The sequence below is a fragment of the Vombatus ursinus genome, unplaced genomic scaffold, assembly GCF_900497805.2.
Source record: "Vombatus ursinus unplaced genomic scaffold, bare-nosed wombat genome assembly UNPS02000582.1, whole genome shotgun sequence".
Classification (NCBI taxonomy): Eukaryota; Metazoa; Chordata; class Mammalia; order Diprotodontia; family Vombatidae; genus Vombatus; species Vombatus ursinus.
The window spans coordinates 13703677-13725485 of NW_020940360.1; the positions used below are offsets into that span (position 1 = coordinate 13703677).

General features: G+C 40.9%; 1 protein-coding gene across 3 annotated transcripts in view; it reads right to left on the minus strand.

The window, feature by feature from the left end:
• BACH2 (BTB domain and CNC homolog 2) overlaps window positions 1-16743 on the minus strand; it is a 407704-nt gene extending 390961 nt beyond the window's left edge. For 2 of the 3 annotated variants that reach the window (XM_027856822.1, XM_027856841.1), the window contains exon 1: window positions 16501-16743. The gene's annotated coding sequence lies outside the window, so the exon portion shown is untranslated. Of the gene's footprint in view, window positions 1-3607; window positions 3721-16500 lie in introns of those variants that run through there. The other variant, XM_027856832.1, reaches the window with a different exon arrangement.
• Window positions 16744-21809: the final 5066 nt, after the last annotated feature.

A 21809-nucleotide genomic window follows, 5' to 3' on the forward strand; every position in this document is an offset into this window, starting at 1 on the left:
CACACACACACACACACACACACACACACACACACACACACACACACCCCCCCACACACCCGGATACTGATGTCCCAGTTCAATCAGCATGCTGGAAACAAGATGCAAAGTACTCTGACTCTAACAGTCTATAACCAAGACACAGCAAAATGTTAACGTTTTTGAAAGGTGGAGTATTTGTAATGAAAAAAAAATCTGTAGTAATAATGAGGTTCTTATGGCTCCTGAAATTGTCAACTATAATTTGCTTTAACTGTACCAGGTGAAAATGTGATAAATAAGACATGAGGTCTAAAGATAATAAGGTAATGTCACTACTACAGAATGGAAATTTCTGTGATGTCAGCTAAACCAGAGAGAAATATGGAAAAGTGTCCAGGGAAAGGTGAACAGAATGGTCAAAGGCCTAGTGATTCTACCACATGAAAATTAGCTGAAACAACTGGAGCTATTTAGGAAGAAGAAGGGGGGGGGTAGAGAAGAAGGATGATAGCTGTCTTCTAGTATCTGAAGGGCTGTCACATGGAAAAGGAATTTAACTTGCTCTGCTTGGTCCCAGAGGGAAGAACTAGAAGTGGGTGGAGGTTATTGAGGCAGTTTTCAGCTCAATGTATGGAAGAGCTTCTAGACAATTAGAATTGACTTTTTAATGCAGTATTAAGGATCAAAATCATAGATCAAAGCCCTAGCGCAGGAAAGTATCTAAGTGCTCGTGTCCAATACTCTCATTTTGCAAAGAGGGAAACTGAGGCCCAGGGACATTAAGTGACTTGCCTAAGGTCATACACATAGGAGAACTGATGAAGTTAGCACTACACTGTCTTGCCCACATGTTTCAATATGTCTGGTACATGAACATGAGATGCAGAAGAGGAGGCAAAATGGGAAAAATGGCTGCTCACATAAGAGAATTTCTTCCCATGCTGTTTCAATTATTGCTGCAAGGGGTTTGAGACAGTGAGAGGTTTATCTTTTCCCTTGAAATGTAGACTTCTGATAATGGAGATAGGAGCCACTATTCAGACACTATTCTGACTCCAAGCCTGTCTTAGGAGTCAACACAGTGGTATTCTTTCAGATCCTGGGGAGACTTAACCAGTGGGTGACAAGAACAGCAACAGCCAATTATTGATCTCTTGGTGATTCTTAAGGTGAACAGCGACCAAAACCCAGACATCAAGATACAATCCCTTTCTTGGACATCAGAGGGGCAAGCCAGTAATCCACTACATCCTGCTTCTCTAAACGGACCTTGGAAATGGGCTTGACTCATAACCTTCCATCTCTGAGAAGGCATAAAGAAAACAAAAGAGTTGGCTTACGGCCACAGGTGATGCAAGTGTTTGCTGTTGATGCACTTTGTTGATACCACAATATTTTCTATTTTAAGTAAATCATTCTTTTTCTTACTATGATACAAGGTCAAGGGATAAATTCAGACTCTTCCAAATGGTACAGTGGAGTGTGCATTGGGTCTGGAGTTGGAGGAACCTGAATTCAAATGCTGGCTCTGCAACCTTATGAGAATAATTTAACTTCACTGGGATTCAGTTTCTCATCTACAAAATGAGGGAATTAGACTAGAGAGCCTCCAAGTTACCTTCCAGCTTTAATCTATGATCCTCAAAAGGGAATGGGGTGGGTGGAGGCTCAGGATCATTGCTGCAAGAAGGCTTGATCTCACCGAAGAAAGATTTACATAGTGGCAAGCTGGAAATGATTACGATGGAAGGAACTGTCCAGGAAGGAGCCAGGCGCCCTTCCTCACTAGAGTTCATCAAGCAAAGATGAATAACCACTTTTGGATAAGCTAGAGAGAGATTCTTGTTCAAGTACTGAGTGGACTAGAAGCCATGAACTTGCTTTTTAAAAAATGTCTTGATTATTGTATTTCAATATAATTGGTTTTATTTATAATCTTACATATTTAATTTTTGCATTTAAATACATTATCCTGAGAATGGGTCCATAGGCTTCAGCAGACTGCCAAAAGGGTGTCTATGACACAAAGGTTAAGAATCTCTGAATTAAATGTCTCTAAGCTTCCTTCCAACCCTGAGATTTTGTGATTCTTTGAAAATTGCTTAGCATATATTCAGAAAATGACCTATTTAAAAAAACCAGATATTACATTGAAACATGTACACTACACACACACACCACACACACATACACACATACACACACACTCCATTATTTCTAGGTATTACTTGTGCTATTAGAAAGGAAACAGCAAATTTCTTCCAAGGCTAATAATTGCTCATTCTACACACGGCTGTTTCCTCTCTGACTCTTATTTTCTGTTAACCTTCCCCTTGGAATCCTTTGACAATGACTCAAAGGGCAATAGAGACTAGCTAGCATTACCTCGGGGCCCCCAGGACAAGCTCAATGGAAATGGAAAGTAAGAGGCAGATTTCAGTGGGCTGAGGTGGTGAATGCCAGTTGTTTCCTTTCTGGGTTCAGAGGACCTGCTTTTCAGCTACATTTCCTTCGGAATGCTCCCTTAACAATCGGAGATGCTTGGTGCACAGATTTCTAACCGATGAAAAGATCAGGGCTTGGTTATTTGGTCATAATGAAACTAAAAACAGTAAGATGAAAAACAGTGGTGTGATAATTACCATTTTTAAAAACAACTTTATACTTGGGTGAAATCAAAAGATGTGAAGAATTAAAAAAAAGACTTAAACTAATATTTTCCAACCTTTCACTAACAGCAGGGGCTAAAACCACATGTTTTAAAGGTCTTGAACTGGGTTATTATTAGAAGTCACAATTCTATTGATACTGATGAGTCATTTCTATTGGCGGAAACCAAGAACTCCCATCATCTTTATGTTACACAGCATGCAGTGTGGTTTTTCTCTTTATTACTGGTCAAAACTGCTATAGAAAGCTTATCAAAACTAACAAAACAAGATCCAGGGATTTGCTTCTGTGCTAAATACAGTCTCAGGCTAACTGATCTCACCTAATCATCTATCTGGAGATAGTTTAGGCTGATAAGTGATGTATGTGTTGGAACAAGAGGAAATTTATGTAGAAACCTCAAAGAAACAGCATTTCACACTTTTCAATGAAAATAAGCAACATCTAACTCAGAAAACAAAACACTGAAACCAACACTAAAAACAAATGCTAGCTATGTCCCGACACTGAGGTCAACTTATTTACCCCAGTAAAATACCCTGGATATAAACTAACCCTATCATTATTCAAGGACTTCAGGAACACAAAATAACCTCTACTAGCTGCTGAATGACCCACCTCTGTGTATTCCTAATGGGAGATCCCTGCCTGCAGGGATGGAAGATTTGGGTCAGATGTCACACCAGGAAAACATAAGCTAATAAATAAGCTCTGGGAAGTCCCTTCTGGTGTTAATGTGTAAGACAGATAGTCATTCTATATGGAAAAGGCCAAGAAACGCTTCTCTGTCCATTCTAACTATCCCTCTCTACCCTCTCGCCTGTCCCCAACACACACACACACACACACACACACACACACACACTCTTTCCTATCGCTCAAAGATTCCAAGAAAATAAGATGAAGCAAGAATCAATTCTCTTAAAAACACTTCCACAAATGGCAAGCTACTTACTTAGGCTGAAACACACACAGGCGAAAGTCTGATGTTCTACTACTCAACCAAAAGATTGTGTTTTGGCTGTTGGAAGAGGAAGAGAAGCCGGCCGACCAGTGACCACAGAACTGAAAATAACCCCTGAGCAACTCCATGGCACTCAGAGTTCTTAAAGTCTTGGTCTTCCCTTGTGGGCAGTTTACAGTCAGGCCAGCTGAGAGCTGCAGCAGACTTGTGAGTCAGCAACAGCGACTCGTAGGAAATAGCTGACGTGCTAAATTACTCTTGCATACATATTGTGCACACACCTCCCCACTAAATAAAAACAGGGCACATGCAAATTAATGAAGAGAAACACCTCAACAGTTACAGTTCCTGTTTTCCCAGTTTAGAGCTAAATAAATCTGTACCACTGCTAAATAAATGATAATAAAACAACAACTCACTCTCCATGCTATGCTGGGATGAGCAGCTGCACTCGAGTCTCAAGGGTCACTTAGTTTTAGCTGCTCTTATTCAATTAGTTTTAAATGTGTTTCCCTCCCTTCTGAAAAAGCAGAATAGTTGCCATATAGACCACAAGAACTGGTAACAGACAAGCACAGTTCCTGTTTTTCACAGGGGGGACTATTCTCAGACCTACAATACTGAGACACTGAAAACAAGTGGAAAGTTTGTATTATCACTGTTGAGGAGATTTATAACTAAGTGAAGGCATCTTCGCTTTGATATAATGGGCAGTATGCAGCACCAAAAGTTCTTGTGTTAAGTCAGCTATTTGAAATGCTAAACTTTTTTTTTCCTTAAGAAATGATTATATAAATGGCATTGAGGATTCTAGCCTAGCCCCAAAAAAGCCATGACAGGGCTGAAATACTATACACTTGCAGTTAAAATTAGCAGAAAATGTTTCAGTACTAGTAATTAAGCAAAATGGGGGGGGATTTAATAAGAAATAGCTTTTTATTTCTATTGAATGCGGGTGCCTGAGGAAAGGCAGATTTAATTAGAGGAGATGGAGAAGAGATAGAGAAGATATACGGAAACATCTGTGGAGATTCTGCAGGTGACATCTAGACTGTTTCCCGGCCCTTAGGATGGGTGGTACTGGTTATCATGTCTAATTTCACTTCAAAATGCGTAATTTACCCATTCCTTGACATATGTATATTGATATCCTGCTCTTATACTCATTCCTTATGGTTATGGTCATCTTTTGTCTTATACACAGAAAGATAAAGGTTTTTCTAAAGGCACTACGCAAAGGTTGGACGAAACCAGAGAAAGTAAATAGGAGCTAAAGAAGTTGGACGACTGTGTGAGGCCAAGAATGATTGAGGCTGAATTAGCCAAGTCCTAGCCAGTGGAAAACAGGTAAAGTAATCCATGCATAAAAGAAAGACAGAAGAAGAAGTTCCCCACACCAGCCAGCAGATGGTACAATGGGCCCAAGACAGCTTGGTTTTGTGTGTTTTGTTGCTGTTTGTTGTTGCTGTTGTTTGGGGGAGAGGAAAGGGTATGAGGAGGGAATTAGGAATGAGCAGCAATTAATACATACCGGATATTTATAAGTGGGCAAAGTGTTTTAATCTAAATAATCTCATTACTTAGGCAGGGATAGGGAACCTGCCGCCTCTATGTATGCCACATGTGGCCTTCTAGATCCTTGGGTGCGGCCTTTTTGACTGAGTCCAAGTTTTACAGAACAAATCCTTTTATTAAGAGGATTTATTCTGTGAAGTCTAGATTCAGTCAAAGGGCCACACTTGCAGACCTAGAGGGCCACATGTTCCCTACCTCTGATTCCTAGAGAAATCATGCCATATAGTTCCTTAATGTCCAGGAGCTGTCTATTTATAAATACATAATAAATGATGCTGCCTCTTATAATAGTTTGGGGAAAAAAGGTGCTAAGGAGTGATTTGTAAAGAACTTGGACAAAAAATATCTCAAAAACAATGCCACTGCTATTTTTTTCATTAAAATTAAATATTCAAGAATAATAGAGAGTTTCAGGTTCACTACCATTTGCAGTGACAAGAATTCCTAATTGCAGACCTGGTGACTTTCGCCTGAGGCTTTAGTTTAAGTATCAAATAAAAGAGTGACTTGCTACAATGTGCATGCTACTGAGTCCAGTATTTGGAAGAATATAGGGAAAGGTGGTGCTCCCTGTCAAGTTTATGATAACATGAAAGAAAAGTCATTTCTCCTGTATATACCAAAGCAGCTATTATCCTATAATCTGTATAGCAAGATTACTCTGACCAGGAAAGGCCTTTTGAGCAGGCAACTGCTTACTGCAGGGGCCTTCTCTGCTTCCCAAAATGCCTCTCCTAACCAACCAATTGATGTCTGAAATTTTACCAGTTAAGGATTCAACTCTTTGGCATAATTCAGCTGTCATCTATTAAAATGCAAACACCCCTGATGAGAAGTAATGTACTAAATAAAAGTCTCTTTATAGCGTGGGGCACATGAGTTCTCATTAGATCATTTGATTTGGTAGAAGGGACTTTAGAGGGTGATCTAAACCAAAGCTCTCATTTTATAGATGCATAAAATAAGAGCCAGAGGTTAAGTGATGGGCACAGGTTATACATGGAACAAGTAGCAGAATCGGGATTCAGAGCCAGCTCTTCTGATTCCAAATTTGATGCTTTTTCATCTACATCACACTGCTTTTTCCTCTCTTGAGAGCTTGTTTTCAGAGGGGAAGCAATGGAGAAAAGTATAGAGTAAAGAGTAGGGGACTGGGAAGGGAAGATGATAGAAAAGAGGGGAAACATACAGAAAAGAAAGATTAGAAATGTAAAAAAAAAAAACCCCAAAAACAAAAAAACTAACTTCTTGAATCACAATTTTGCCTAGAGCCAGCTCAGACTTTGGCCCCTTCACATAAACTGAATGGAAAACAGAGAGTAACTTCCCAATATACCTACATTTTCTTTCCTGAATAAGCAATAAGATATGATATATTTAATTTTATATCTTTCACAGTTTGACTCTTCAGTGTTCACTGATTTGCATAATATGGAATCTTGAACCCATACAGATATTCTTCAAATCAATGCAAGTAATTCTCCCAGTAAATCAGCGGCTTTAATTTAAGCTCATCATTGTTTGCATAGAAATCTGTATGCACTCATCTACTTGATTTTTTGAAAATCACATAAAGCCCCCAACAGTGACGCACTAAGTATCACTATTCAGCTGACTACAAAGATTCCCAATTCAACTAAATACCAAAAATGAGCCCATTGCTTTCAGACATTTTAGAGTTCCTCAGTTAGAACTTCGAATGTACACTTAATATTTAGACAGCTGCCAGGGAGTATCTTTCAGCTGAAAATGAAGAAGTGCTAACCAGGATGCACAGAACATTGAGAGAGCACTCTTAACAGTAACCCTGAAAACCTCAGGTAACCTGAGGGTCACTGCCCGCTAAACCACCCCAGCCTAGTGCTTCAAAAATCCATTCAAACCTTTAGTAAAGAGTTGCAACACGTTAATATGTAAAGACAATATTTCCCTGAAATGGACTATAATGAGAATAAAGGTCACCTACTTTTATCTATTACTGGAAGCCAATATTTATAATAGGGTGCTTTAAAATTATTATGTCTCAATCAGGTTTTCTTCCTCAGTACATTAACATGCCTATTGGGTGAATTGTTGACTTCACCTTCTTCCTCTCCATCCCAAACGCTAAGTCAATATATTCTTCTATCCCACCGTCACTTTCACTCTTTATTCTCTAAATGAACAACAAGATACATACATCTAAAGAATGCCATTATTAGAACATGCATCAAAGCACAAACAACATCAGTTCACAGAGAAATCATTTTGCAATTTCATCCTTTGCATAAAAGTAAATCATTTCCTAATATCATAAAATAATCAAATTATGACCATTTTCCAGAATTTTAAAAATAATAACCTTTTTAAACAGAGATAGATAATAGAATTAGTTTTGTTAATAGAATATACCACCCTTACATGCAATCAGTCTTTTGTAATATATGCTGTGGCCTATTTATTTCTACCCTACATCTCTCTATCGCTTACCTGCAATTCTGATTAGAAGGAATGTATAAAGAAGGTATATACTATCAAAGACAAAGATGTCTGGAGAAGGTGGTGTATCTAGAGCAAAGGATAACAGAGAAAAGTCTACATGCTGCACTGGTTTCCTTTTATTGTTAAGAAACTGAGAAGAAGGTCCCTAATACATTGGGTAGATACCCTATGTTAAATAAGATTTATAGGAGTAAAGGGACAAGAGTCACCTAGGATAAAAAGGTGTGCATCCGGTGCAAAAACTCACATGGATGAGATCACAGATCCATTGAAGTTAAAAGTTAATAATTTACTACAAGATCTTCATTCAAGTGTCTTGGATAATGAGGCATGCAAATGGCTCTCAAACACTCTGTTCTAGGGACAGTTACCCTACTTTGGATCAAAACTGTCATTCCAGAACCAAGCTTGGAAGTGAGACTTAAAAGATAATTTGGTTTCTACCCATTTAATTTCTAATCATGTAAAAAGAACAAAAAAATTTTAAATAATCAAAATAGGAGTGGATACCTACACATCAAGAATATGATTTGTAACCACCACTAGGTCTGTATGCCAAAGAGATGAAAGAAAAGGGAAAAGGACCTATTTGTACAAAAATATTTGTAGCAGCTCTTTTCGTGGTGCCAAAGAATTGGAAATTGAGGGGCTACTCATCAAATGGGGAATGGCTGAACAAGTTGTGGTATATGATTGTGATGGAATACTATTATGCTATAAGAAATGGTAAGCACGATAATTTCAGAAAAACCTGAGAAGATATATGAACTGATACAAAGTGAAGTGAGAAGGACTAGAAGAACATGGTACACAGTGACAACAGCATTGTAAGGATGATCATCTGTGAAAGACTTAGCTACTCTGATCAAGACCATTCCAAAGACGCCCTGTGAAAACTGCTATTTACTTCCACAGAGGTAACTAATGAACTCTGAGTGCTGATTAAAGCATGCTTTTTTTTTACTTTATTTTTCTTGGGGTTTTTGTGCATTTTTGCAACACAGCTAATATAGAAATATGTTTCACACAATTTCATATATATAATCATTATCATACTGTGTGCCTTCTGAAGTGATGGGAAGAGGGGGTAAGTAGGGAGGGGTTTTGAAACTGGAAATCTAAAAAAATGAATGTTAAAATTTTTTACATGTAATTGGGAAGTATTTAATGAAATAATTTAAAATATATTTTTAAAAGAATATGATTTGTACTCCTTCACCCCCAGTATGGCAACTGATTATTTTCATAGTTTTTAATTTAAAAAATTAACAATTTTACTTTCAGTTGTCACAGAAACACAGCTAAATCTTGGTAATGAAATTCTGGGGCCTCTTTCAGGTACCTTGTGACAAGTCAAAGTGGACAAAGTGACTCTAGGGCCACAGAGAGAGGAAAGTAAATATTTCTGAGATAGGGGCTAATTAACAGGCCTAGAAGAATGAAGTCCCTAAAAATAGAGCTAGAAGGGAATTTAAACATCATTTAATCCAACAATTTAATTTTACAGATGAGGAAATAGGAGTCAAGGGAGATTAAACAACCTGCTCACAGTCACCCAGATAATAATCAGCAACAGCAGGATTCAAACTCGGGTCCCCTGACTCCAGATGGGATACTTTTTTTTCCACAGCATGTTGCCTCAAAGAAAAAGGAGGAGGCTCTTGTTTCAGAGCAGTAGTCATAAAGTGACAAGATGCCTCAACAGAGACGCATTTCTGCAGTTCTGGCCCATTCGGTGAGAATCCACACATATGCTGACAATTTGCAGAGTCTGAAAAGGTAATGAATGTTTTTGGACACATTTAAGAGTAAAAGTGAACATTCTGTGAGTAATTACTGCATATTATCATGATAGGCCTTCAGTGATGTCCTACTCTGTTGTCTGACCATGGTGAGGATGTGACTCTAAGCTATTCCCACAGAACACAAGTTCAGACAGGTCCTACAAAAAGCTCCAAATATGGGCCCACTGATTGTATAGGGGTCTGAATTCTGAGGACCAGCCTAGTTAAATTCAGACAGGTTCATTACCAGCAGACTGACCACCTTATGATTATGATTACATCTTTTTTTGGCCACAACAACTCATGAAGCTATTTGCTAATGTGTAAAGGAAGAGGTGGTGATCTGCACTGCTGAAGAGAGCACCTACACTGACTGATAAAATCGAGAAACTTTTAAGGAGATATCGTGAAAACAAGAGGAATGTGGGCTAATAGGTAGAACAATGGAATAGTTATCATAATGTTCAATTTTCCAATTCCACTACTGACTCATTCAGTAACCTTGGGCAAGTCACATTAACTCTGGTTTCCTCAAATGTAAAATGAAGAAAAAATAAAGGTAGTCTAGCTATGCCCTACACTTCACAAGGATGTGATAAGAACTTACATGTAATAGTTGAGATGGCCTGTAGGGGATAGGAGAGAAAAATTGAGAAAAGCTTCTGTAGCAACTAAGGGAGAGGTCCAGGGAGAAGGATTTGAAAAGGACCATAGAGAAGGAAGACAGTAATATGTCACAGACTGGAATCAGAAACTGTCAAGGGACTAGAAATGTTTTCTTCTGGTGACAGCCAGAGTTTGTCAGGTGGCAGTCAAAGGCTTAGAACAAGAAGAAAGAAAAGAGAAAGGAGATATGAGAGGACTAGAAAGCAGAGGAATAAATAACTTTTTGAAAAAGTAAAGTGGGGAGGAAATGAAACAAGAGGGATGAGACTGGCAAATATATTTTCTTTATTCTTTCAACCATTATGGTATCTGTTGTTTCTCTTAAGATTGCCATGAGAAAAGGGTAGTCAGCCGAGGGAGAAAATAATCTATACAGAGACACAGAAAGGAAAAGGACTGATCACAGACCCAAACACCAATTTTTTATTAGGATAAGATACAAAGGAGACATTACCAAGGGATTACACACTGCCTGAACCTTGATCGCAAAGTCACTTGGGAAGGCTGAGAGATGTTTTGGCACTGATTCCAGTGGTATGGATGAGAGATGACAAGAGCTTTCAGAGTGAAGTGATTTATTGTTTTGGAAGAAAACCTAAGGAGAAAAAAAGAGTGAACTGCTGGCTATGTCTTTCAGTAAAACCATTAAGTTGGAGAAGAATATGGACCAATTTACATATTATTTAGAAATATTATGGTCATTAGAGAGGATATTGTTGTATGGGTAAAGCATGATATAAGCAGTATTATAAGTCAACTACGTATGAGAATCCAGTACCAGATAAGAAGCACAAGTTTCTGGCTTGCCTTGACTTTCTTTCTCCTTTTAAATGTTAAAATAATTATATACTGACTTGGCAACAAAGCACTATTTAAGATTCTTTAAGTAAACTAGGTTTAATGTTGGAAGGGACTTTAGAGAGCACCTACTTTTATGCCATCATTTAACAAATGGGGAAACACCTTCATTTTTAGAGATTAAAAAACTGGGGCCTAGAGAGATAAAGTGACTTGTCCAATATTATACACTTCCTAATTTGGCTGGGCCAGAATTCAGACCCAGGCTCTTTGATTTGAAGGCTAGTGCTTTTTCAATTACACCATACTGACTCACCTCCATCACTCAAAACTCACGTCTTGTGATGTAGCTGCACCCTAGGACACAGACATGTAGATAAGAAATGACTCTTGATCTTCTGAATCAATTTTGGCTAGCAGCATTAAAATGCTAAATTCACCTTGGACATAGTTTGGCATTATGCAAATTAGCTGTATAAAATGCTTGTTAAGTGAAAAAATTAATTTACAAATCAAAGCAAATTAGCTAGATAGCTATTTAAAATGCCCAAAGTTTGAGACATGCTCCCTTGCAATCCAGTTCTCAACTGCCACTAACTACTGGTTCTATATAATTCTATCATCTACGGCTTTGTCTTTATCACAGTAATTCACTGTTAAGTGATTAATAAGTGTTTGTTAAATTGAATTTAGCATGCCCAACTATCACCCTAAATTTACGTCTGACTTATTCCCCAGGCTTCGGTGTGACTACTCTGACCTCAAATTGCTCCAAGCTAAGCCTAATTTCTTTTTATACAATTTCAACTAACATTTATTAAGCAAGCTACCAAGTGTATGGCACAGTATTAGGTGTTAGGGTTTCAAAGACAAAAGGACAGGGTTACCTTCAAAGTAGTTTACAATTTCTGAGGAGGAAGGATGATGGCAAGAATACAATATGAAGACTGAAAAAGTCAATATAAACAAGATTCTTGAGGAGGAAGAGAGCCCAAAAAATTACAGGGTTCAGAGAAGGTTTCACAGAAGAGGTCATGTCTGAGGCTTGAAGGAAGATTAAGATTCTAAGAGCTGGAGGGATCAAATTCTCTGCACAGAAATTTCAATTTTCAATTTGTGGAAGGGATCACTTGGGGAAAATATTATCAATCACAAGCCAATTCCAAAATCAGGAAGGCTTCTTACATAGCATTCTGCTAGTAACCCCCAACTTCCTAGGGTTACTGTGAGGATCAAATGAGATAATATTTGTAAAGCACTTTAGAAACCTATATAAATGTTGGCTACTGTTATTAGTTACTATTATTAGTTGTTGTTATTATTATTATTACCTCTTCTTTTAACCTTAAACTAAGATCAGGAAGTAATGTCTTATTCATCTTTGGAACCTCCTCAGTAAAGACAGCATCTTTTATCTTTAATAAATAGGTAATAAATAGGTAATAAACAGAGTAATGTACATAGCAGATACTTAATAAAGGCTTTCTGAATGAATAAATAAATATGGTCTTCAGATATCCCAAAGCCACATATCTCTAATAACTAGCATTCATATAGTATTTTAAAGGTTTTCAAAGCACTTTACAACTATAATCTCATTTTATTCTCAAAATAACCCTAGGAGGTAGGTGCTATTATTTATTCCCCATTTTACAGATGAAGAAACTGAGCCTAGGAAAAGTTAAGTAATTTGCCCAGGGTCACAAAGCTAGCAAGTGTCTGAGGCTGAATTTGAACTCAGATCTTCCTGATGACTGCTCTCTCCACAAGACCACCTGTCTATTATATTTAGTCCACAACAAGCAAAAGAGGAAGGAAAGGGTAGAGTTAAGAGATGGAATCACACTGTTAAAACTGGAATTTTTTCTTCTCAGATTTCATCTGTGTCCCTAGTACAATTTATTAATATTTGTTCTGCCATTAATTCATAAAAGCATATGTGAAAGCCAATGGGGGTGCTTGTATTAAGTCAGGCAGCTTTGTCCATCTCCTTCTCAATTCTTTTGACCTCCTGGAAGTAAAAGTACCACTGCTAAAAACTGAAGCCAGAGCCAGTTTCACTGTGTATACAGCCTGATACAGGCTACAGTACCTGCCCATCTGAGTCCACACCAGTGAAATCAAGCTACAATGACATAATTACCAACAACACAAATTGGTCTAAAACCTTTTGTTGGCCTCCTAGGAGGTTCTCTGAAGTGACCATCACAAATGCAAATGAATAACTCACTCCCTCTAGCTCTACAGAGAGTTGCTAAAGATGTCCAGAAGTGAAGTACTGGCCCAACATAGATGCGAACATGAACCTGACCACCTGGCTCTATGCAACTCACTTTGATCACAAAATGAATCGCAACAAATTGAAAAGGACGTGGTTGGAGTGAATGATCTCATTGGTAATCTGAACCTACTTTTAAGCAGTTATTATCAGGTGGAAATGTTTCCTACCATCTTTGAACAGACATTTTCCTGAAGAACTGTAATGGCTCATTAACATCCATATCTGAATAACAATACTTTTTGCACTTACATGCTGCCTTTCATCTGGGGATTTCAAAGCAGTTTGCAAATAATTAAGCGCCACAGAAAGGCCCCAAGAGGTGAAGCAAGGCTAGGGAATTGCCATAGAGAGTTCAAGAAAAAGATGATAAATGATTTCTTCCCAGTCACAAGCATCAATAGAAACAGACCTTTCCTCCTACCTACCTGCATTTCTTTTTTCTTTCTTTCATTGTTTTGTTTTTGGGGGGGGAGGGGAGAGGTGTCTTACAAACAGTTATAAATCTATCAGAAAACTGTGCCATTAAGTTTGGTTGGAGTCAAGATATGTATGAAGAATGTATTTATACACATAATATCAATGCACACAATAACTGATATTTTCATCTACCTACAGGGGAAACGGTCAAAATTTCAGAAAGAAGCACTCATTGCTAGGAACCAAATAACAAATGTGAAACATTCTAATACTTAATATGAAAAGTCTGTATGAATACAACCTTCAACTTATTTTTTTTCCTCTCAGTATTAAAAACAATTACTCTATGGTGTTGCAGTTACACTTTTGAATTCCATCTCTATCAGACGATTTAAATACTATTTACGTTTTGAAAGCACTAAGAAGAACAAAGTAAACAATCAATCCATTTTTTAAAAATCAGAATGCTTTAAGCAAAGATCTTCCAAGTGAAAAGCATTTCTGCCACTAAAAGTTTTATGGTGAAATTATAAACTATTGAAAAACTGAATTTTTAATGAAAATGCTGATATACCTTTAACGGATAGCAGCCTGAATAACAACACTGTAATTTAGCAATCTTTCTTACATACTAAAGACTGATTCTAGCAAGATGTCATTTTTGACTCACATTTATTATTACCTGAAAGAATGAAAAAATGCAGTTTACTCCAGAACTGCCAGTATTTCTGTATCAGAGTAGGGTGATCTCACAATAACCAAAGCATTTTTAAGAAAGACACCCTTTGGATTACAAAAATAGCCTGTTCCACAAAAGGAAAGAAGCATGATTTCACACTTAGTTTCTTTCATGACAGCCAGAGCCTCTGCAGCAAACTGCCTTTCCTACATGTTACATTTTAATGATCTGAGAAAATCGTTATCAGAGTTAACATCTCTAATTTTACTCTAAACAGACAAAAGCAAAATATCTCATTAAGCATCATCTTCACCAGGGTTCCCACTAGGCAGGAAAGGATTTTTATTTGAAGTAATTATCCTTTTTAGTTAAATACACTCAACAGATGAAATTTACACAGAGCGTGAAAAATTCATCACCAAAGGTGATGTCTAAGAAATGCAATTCTAACCACGGAGCACTGTTCCGATCTGAGGTTTTCCGTGATGGACCATTTAATAGATGGTTCTACCCTTGGCACACCACCAGTCTGGAAAGGGCTGGATGGCAGGCTGGATTTTCGAATGCCCAGCAAAGAAACTAAAAGTCACCCAAGTATCTCAAGCCACCGTAACTTCACCCAAGTTGTAAAATCCGTCTAAAAGACGACTAAGTGCAAGACACCAAACATCACTTACAATAAGGGAACGTAAACACACCACCACCCAACATGAGCGAATGCTCTCTTACTACACGAGTCAGCACTTCCTTCCTTGGGAAGGTAAGGTTCGAATTCCGAGCTAGACAGAGGTCACAAAGATGCTCATTTGTTTTCCCTCTCCAAAGGTTATGTGCCGGGAGGGTGGCTTGTGAATTACAAAAGACAGCATCTCCTTTCAAACTCCAGCCTCCACTGCCGACTCCGGCCAGAGTCTCAGACTCACCCGAGGCTGGAGCAGGGGTGGGGAGGGGTGGGGAGGGGTGGGGGAGAAAGGCACGCTGAGGGATCCAGAACACTTTTGATTGACAATTCCCTGGCTTGCGGGTGGGCGGCGTAAATCTTTAATAAAAATTCTTCTGCAGCAGGGCGAAGCTTAGGATTTCGGGGCGGGAAGCAGAGCGGAGCTAGGCGAGGGAGTAATGACACTTTGCAGGAGAATGTTTAAAAGGAGCTCACTCCAGCTGAGATGCCAAACGTACAGTCTCTCACAAACCGTATTCTCTCCCAGACTAATTTGGGGACTCTCGCTCCATCCCCCACCCCTGCTTCCCCCCGCGGGCCAGAATTTGCTGCGGGTAGCTCTAATCTTCCCTCCCTCCACAACACCGAACTTGCGCATTCTCCCCACGCCTGCGGCGGCTGGAGTCCAAGCTGACCGGCGGCGGCAGCAGATAGATGACAGCTGACGCGAAAACTGCTCGGAGGGGGCCAAGTCTTGGCCAGCGGACTTCGAGCCTTGGGCTAAAGCGCAGCGAAAGGAAAGGGGAAGGTGGAGGCTGGGGAAGGGAGAAAGAAGAGGACCGGGTAAAGGGATGGAGGGGTGGTGGTGTGGCGGTGGTTGGCCACTCCATTCTACCGCCCCCAGTTCGGGTTAAAAGGCCTGCAGATCTGACAGCTGCTTTGCTCGGCTGGCACAAAACAAAAACCTCTCTCCCCAACACCTCCCCAAACCCTCCCGCACGCCTGACTTATTACCCTCCGCTCCTCCTCCCCTGCTGTTCCAAAACACCCATAGACACATGCGGAATATAATACAGATTTTCCCCTACTGCAAACGACAAGGCGATTCCACACACACACACACACACACACACACACACACACACACGTCCAGTGTCCGTGGGGGAAGACCTCCCATTTCCTTCCCCATTCCCAGAAAATGTCATAAAAGCCGAAGAGGAGGGTGCTCTGCAAAGAATCGCTCGCTGCACACTCCGCGAGCCGGACGGACCCTAAGAGATTTTTCCTTTCCCACTCCAGTTACGCCTGCCTCTCTTCGCCTCGCCCTCCCCTTTCTTTTCCCCCAGAACCACACAGTTCTCTCCAGCTCCCGTCCCTTCACCATTCCACCCTTTCTCCGTCCCCCACCCTCTCCTCCAGTGTCCCTTTTCCCACTTTGGAAAGGGCCTGTCCCCTCCCCTAAGGTCAGCCACGCCGAAAACTTCCCCCGTCATCAAAGCGCCTGGGAAAAGGCAAGCTTGCAAAGAGAAAAAGAGGACTCACCTTTTCCAGGAACTTTGCGTCTTTGCCCCTCTCTCTCTCTCCCCGTCTTCAGGCTTGCAAGCACCCCCCGCCCACCCCCCGACCCCGGCTTCGGCCGGCCAGCCGGTGTGTGGCTTTCGGTTCGGGGGTTACCGAGTGAAACCCGGCCAGACAGGCATCACATGGCAGCTCGTTCCCAGCCCCCCCAAGTCCGTAGGGAAAGGGAGGGGGTGGGGGGAATGTAACAAGGGAAGGGGCGAGGGAGAGGCGAGAGAGCGGGTGGAGGAGGTAGGCGGCTGCAGGGGGCCGAGGGGGGGGGTGGGGGTGGGGGTGTTTGGCTGGCGGGGAAGAATTGGTGTCACGCACGGATCGAGCTCCGCCGTGGGCTTATACTGTTCAATGCTGCTGTTTGCAGGAGGCAGTGGCGGTTGTAAGCTTGGTAGTCCGGCGGCGGCTGCTGCTGCTGCGGCGGCGGCGGCGGTTCTCGCAGCCCCGGCGTGCGCGGCGACGGCGACGGCGGCGGCGGCTGCTGCTGCTGCTGCTGCTGCTGTTGCTGCTGCTGCTCCGGCGGCGGCGGCTCAGGCGGCTGCTCCTCGGTTCTGTTTGTTACTCGCTCTCCCTGGCTCGCGCTCTCTCTACGGAACGCCCACACTCTCAATCGCTACATTGTTGACATTCGGGGGCTGACGTCACCTCACTCCCCATTCACAATAACTTTACGGGATTCGGGTAGCGCAGCCTCTCCAGCCACTGGGGTACCGTACGCTCAGAAACTAGCGTAAGCCGCTCCGCGAATAGCGCTCGGGGTTCGGGCGCGGGGGGAGGCGGGGGGGGAAGAGGGGAGGGGAGGAGAGGGAGGGAGCCTTGGCGAAGGGGGAGGGGGGGCCAGGGCGCGCGCACTCCGCTGGCTCGCCCGAGGTGGCGCGCGCTTCAAGGCGCCGCCTGCTGCCGCGGCCGCCCGCTGCTGCTTTCCTTCCCCGCGTGCAGCGGCCGCCCTATTGCTCGCGCCAGCTCGTGCTTTGTCCTGCTCGCGCGGGTTTTCACGAGTGCTTGGAGAGCTCTGCACTAGCCTGGTCCGCGGGCTGCCCAGGGTTATGCTGGGGCTCCGAAATAGCTTTGGCCCGCGGGATTGGGGGTGAGGGAGGAAGGACGACGAGTGGGTGTCTGGGTTTCTGTAGGTTCATTCCTGCATGTGTGTGCAAAAGAGATCCCAAAGCGTTCCCTGCAGAGCATTGGGATGGGGGGAAAGGAGAGATGACAAGGAACTTGACCTTGCCAAGAGGTACCTGGATGAGGAAGAAAGATGCTGCACAGTACCAGTGTGGCAGCATACTGCTGATCTGTCCCAGTGCCACCAGGGTAAACCCATTTACTCGGGAGCCTCGGGCTCCCAGCTGAGGACCTTTTAACGTTTGCAGTCTGTAAAGAGAAATGACTCCAAGCTGGGGCTCAGGTTGTCCCAGATGCAATCACTTCTTTTTTTCTTTCTCTTTTTTTTTTAAATTTAGTGTCCCTCAGAGAGTAACTGAGTATCACTCAAACTAATCTGAGACTCCCCAACTCCAGGATTTTTTGATGAGACGTGGGCTAGATGAAGAGAATAAATTAAATCTTACCTTTCTACTTCAAACTTCCTCAGCACCAGCCTCTACTTCATCGCAAAAAAGTGTATCCAGTAGGTTTTTCCATTCCTTTCATGGCTGGTGGTTGCCAGGGTGGTGTAATTTGACTTCCAAGTGTTTTTGGTGCTCCAGTGCCAGAGCAAAACTTGATGGTGGTTTAAGATTTTAAAGGGGGTAATTAGGACTCAAAATGAAAATAAATTTGCAATAAAATAAGGTTATGTTAGTACAGGATTCATGGCTGCAACTTTACCCTGCCAAAGCCAGGAAATTCAGCGTTTCCCTAAACAGCAGTAACTTTGCCCCCTTGTGTACATGTAGTATTCTGTATGTGGTATTGATTTTTAATGAATTTTATAAAACTTTGGCTCACACTGGATAGAGAAGAAACATAAATTCCCATATTAAATAGGTACCAATATATGCTGAGGAAACAGTGAAATAGTATATGGGGAATTTTTAAAGTATCTACCAAAAAGTTGCATTTAACATCCTTCAAATAAGGATGTAATTTTAAAATATCCTTTCCAATTGAATAAAAGGCTTTGTCTAGGATGTTTCCACTTAAAATGCATGGATGTCCTAAGAAATAGGCCACCCTAAGCTTGGAGGATGTTATGATAGGGAATACCTTGTTGCCTCAAAATCAAAGAACTGAAGGTCATCTAGTCCACTGCTTTCATTTTACAGGTGAGGAAACTGAGGTCCAAAGAGAGGAAGTGTTTTGGCCAAGGCCACACCATTTTCCAGTGGCAGCGCCAGGACTCAGATATATGTTCCCAGATTCACAGTACAGGTCTCTTTCCACACTTCCTCAAATATGTTGCTTTTGTGATATTGTAGATAGAGAACGGAATTTAGAATCAGAAGTCCAATCTCTTAGGTAGAAGGGATCAAAGAGGTTGCTTCGTTATATGCAAAAGAAAGGGATTCTGACCTAGTCATAGTATTGATACCCAATGTGATCTAGGATTTTTCACTGTTGGCAAATTCTTCAGAATTTTCCTTTGATCCTTACCCTGACCCCTCATCTGCTCCCTCAATATTGATTATTGCATTCAATATGAACACAGCTACATTTTAAATCTTATTCCTAAAGTAAATTTCTTAAAGTATGTATCCTAACTCAGTAATATCCATATTTGACTATTTACACAGAAAATCCTCTTGAAAGCTTGAGTAAATTCATATAGCTCTGTTTAGTGGTGTTGGAGTTCCTGCTTGCCCCAGAAAGAGGAGATGCTTTACATTGCATGCAATCTTACATGACTTGACTTTGAAACTTTCAGCCTGGAGTTCTTTATAGGACTCCTGACTCGACCACTTCAATGAAATCTTCATTGATATAATCTTGGATAACTAGATTTTGAAATTTTTAGCCTGGTGTCCATTGTAGGACTCCTGAATTAACCACTGCATTGATATCTATACTTAGTCTTGGTAGCCCCTAAATACAGCCGCTTCTTTGCCTATGTAATACTTGTAGCACCCCTCTTTCACACCCAGGCGTGACCCAAGTACAACTCTGTGGGTCCAAGTTCACTCAAAAGGATAGCTCACAAGCTCCCTACCAATTCACTTACATTTGCTTTACTTGTCTAGAGGACACAGTTAGTTTAAAGTAAGAGCATTTGATGAAATAACCTAGTAAGATTTGCAATAGAACATTCCCTCCTTAAACCTTATGTACTCTCTTTCACAAATATACGTACTACCAGTTAAATGAGTGAGCATGCGTAGGATTACAAATGAAAGTCCCACATATGGGAAATACTTGTAGAAGGCCAGCAAGATGGTATATTGGACAAAGCACTGGATTTAGAGTCAGGAAGACCTGAGTTCCAATCCTCCTCCTGAAACTTGCTAGCTGTGTGACCCTATAGAAGTCATTTAACCTTTCTCAGCTTCAGTTTCCTCATCTATAAAATGGAGATAATTATAGTGTCTACCCTATAGGTTTATTGTAGGGCTCAAATGAAATAACATAAGCAAAGTGCTTTGCAAATCTTAAAATACTGTATTAGTGTTCAATGTCATTGTTATACCATCAATGATGCAGGATCCCTGATATCTTCTGATGATATCATCACATTGCTGTAACTATACCCACTTCTTCCATAGCATTTTGCAGACTTTACTGGACTTGCTGGATAGACGTGTTTCTTTCTGGCTACAGGATCTTTGCTCAGCCTGTTCCTCATTAGGCACATTGCTCTTCTGGTCTTGTAGTTTGTACTGGTATGTTAATTTCTTCAGGGCCAGCTTGGCTATCTCTGTTGGCTAGTGGCTAAAAGCTTGCCCTAGAAAGGACAGACTGAGAGTTCCTTAGTCATGGCCACCATACTCAGCAAACAAAATCCAAGTAGAGTACCCCCAAGCTTAGATTAGATGGAGACGTAAAAAGACCTGAGCCGTAGTAGGGAGACAGTGTCCCAAGGCCTACCTAGGATTTAAAAGAAGTGAAACAGGAAGAATCAATAGTATACGGCAACAGGTGAAAGAGAGATTAAAGGGAGGATGGAGCTATGGTAGATGAAGAAGGGCCATTGTGTCCCCCTCCCCCCTCCCTAGGGTCTTGCAGCAGGGAGTCAGGTTAAAGCTTCTGGTTATACCCACCTCTTCAAAGATGTAGGGAAATTCCAAAAATAGTTTCCAAAAAGCTTTTTCCCCATACAAGTCCAATGAAAGATACTGTGACATTCTGCTTGCTTCTTGTAACTTAAATGTTTACTACATGCTGATTTTTGCACCAAACATAAAGAGGCCACGTGTTAACTAAAGATTAGAAATAATTAAATTAGGACCTCGATGTTAGGAGTTTTCTTACCTGTGGACTCTGAGCTATTGTCATTGTACTACTAACTTTTGATTTGCTCTAAACTCCATAAGACAGTAGAGGAGGAGATCACTTGAACCTGAGAGCCAGTAGGCTACAAAAATTATTTAACTGTTGTAACAGTGTGGGGCTAATTAAATCTCAGGGAGAAAGGTGAGAAGCAGTAGAAGATGGTGAGAAGAGAAAAGATTTCTACATCCTAAATCTTGCCCTACCCCTCCTCCTTCCAGACAGGATATAGAAAAGGTCTGGGAAGAATTCATCTTTGCCCCTATCCAGCAGAAAGGAGGGAGGAAAAAGGATTGGCCGACCAACTCTATACTTCATTAAGGACACCCATCAGTAACCCCAGTCTTAACCTATCTTTCACAACAAGGCACAGTAAATATAACATTGAACTTAGGGTCAGAAAGATCTGAATTCAAATTTCTTTTTAGATATTTGCTAGTTTTTTGACTCTGGGCAAGTAATTTGAACTCTCTTCGCCTCAATTTTCTTATAAATAAACTAAAGAGGTTGGATTCAACAGCCTCTAAGGTCCCATCCTCTAAATCTATGATCCTGTGTCTCTGTGAATTCCTACGACTGAACTACTATTCAGAGTCTCCTATTATACATAACTATATGGCTTAGGGTTTAGATAATTCAGACAAATTCCTAAGATTCTCTCTGGCTTAGCTACATATGAATTTGAGGCAGAACAAAAGCTAAACTAAGGAAGCAAGATCACTAGTCTCCCTCTATCTAGCCCAAATTTTTACCTTTTTATACTTATCAATTAGTAGCAAAACTTGAAGCTTTGGTGCCGTATTTTATTCAGTGTACCCTTAATCTCCCCATAACTACATTTCTCAGAGAAATGTAGCATTCTC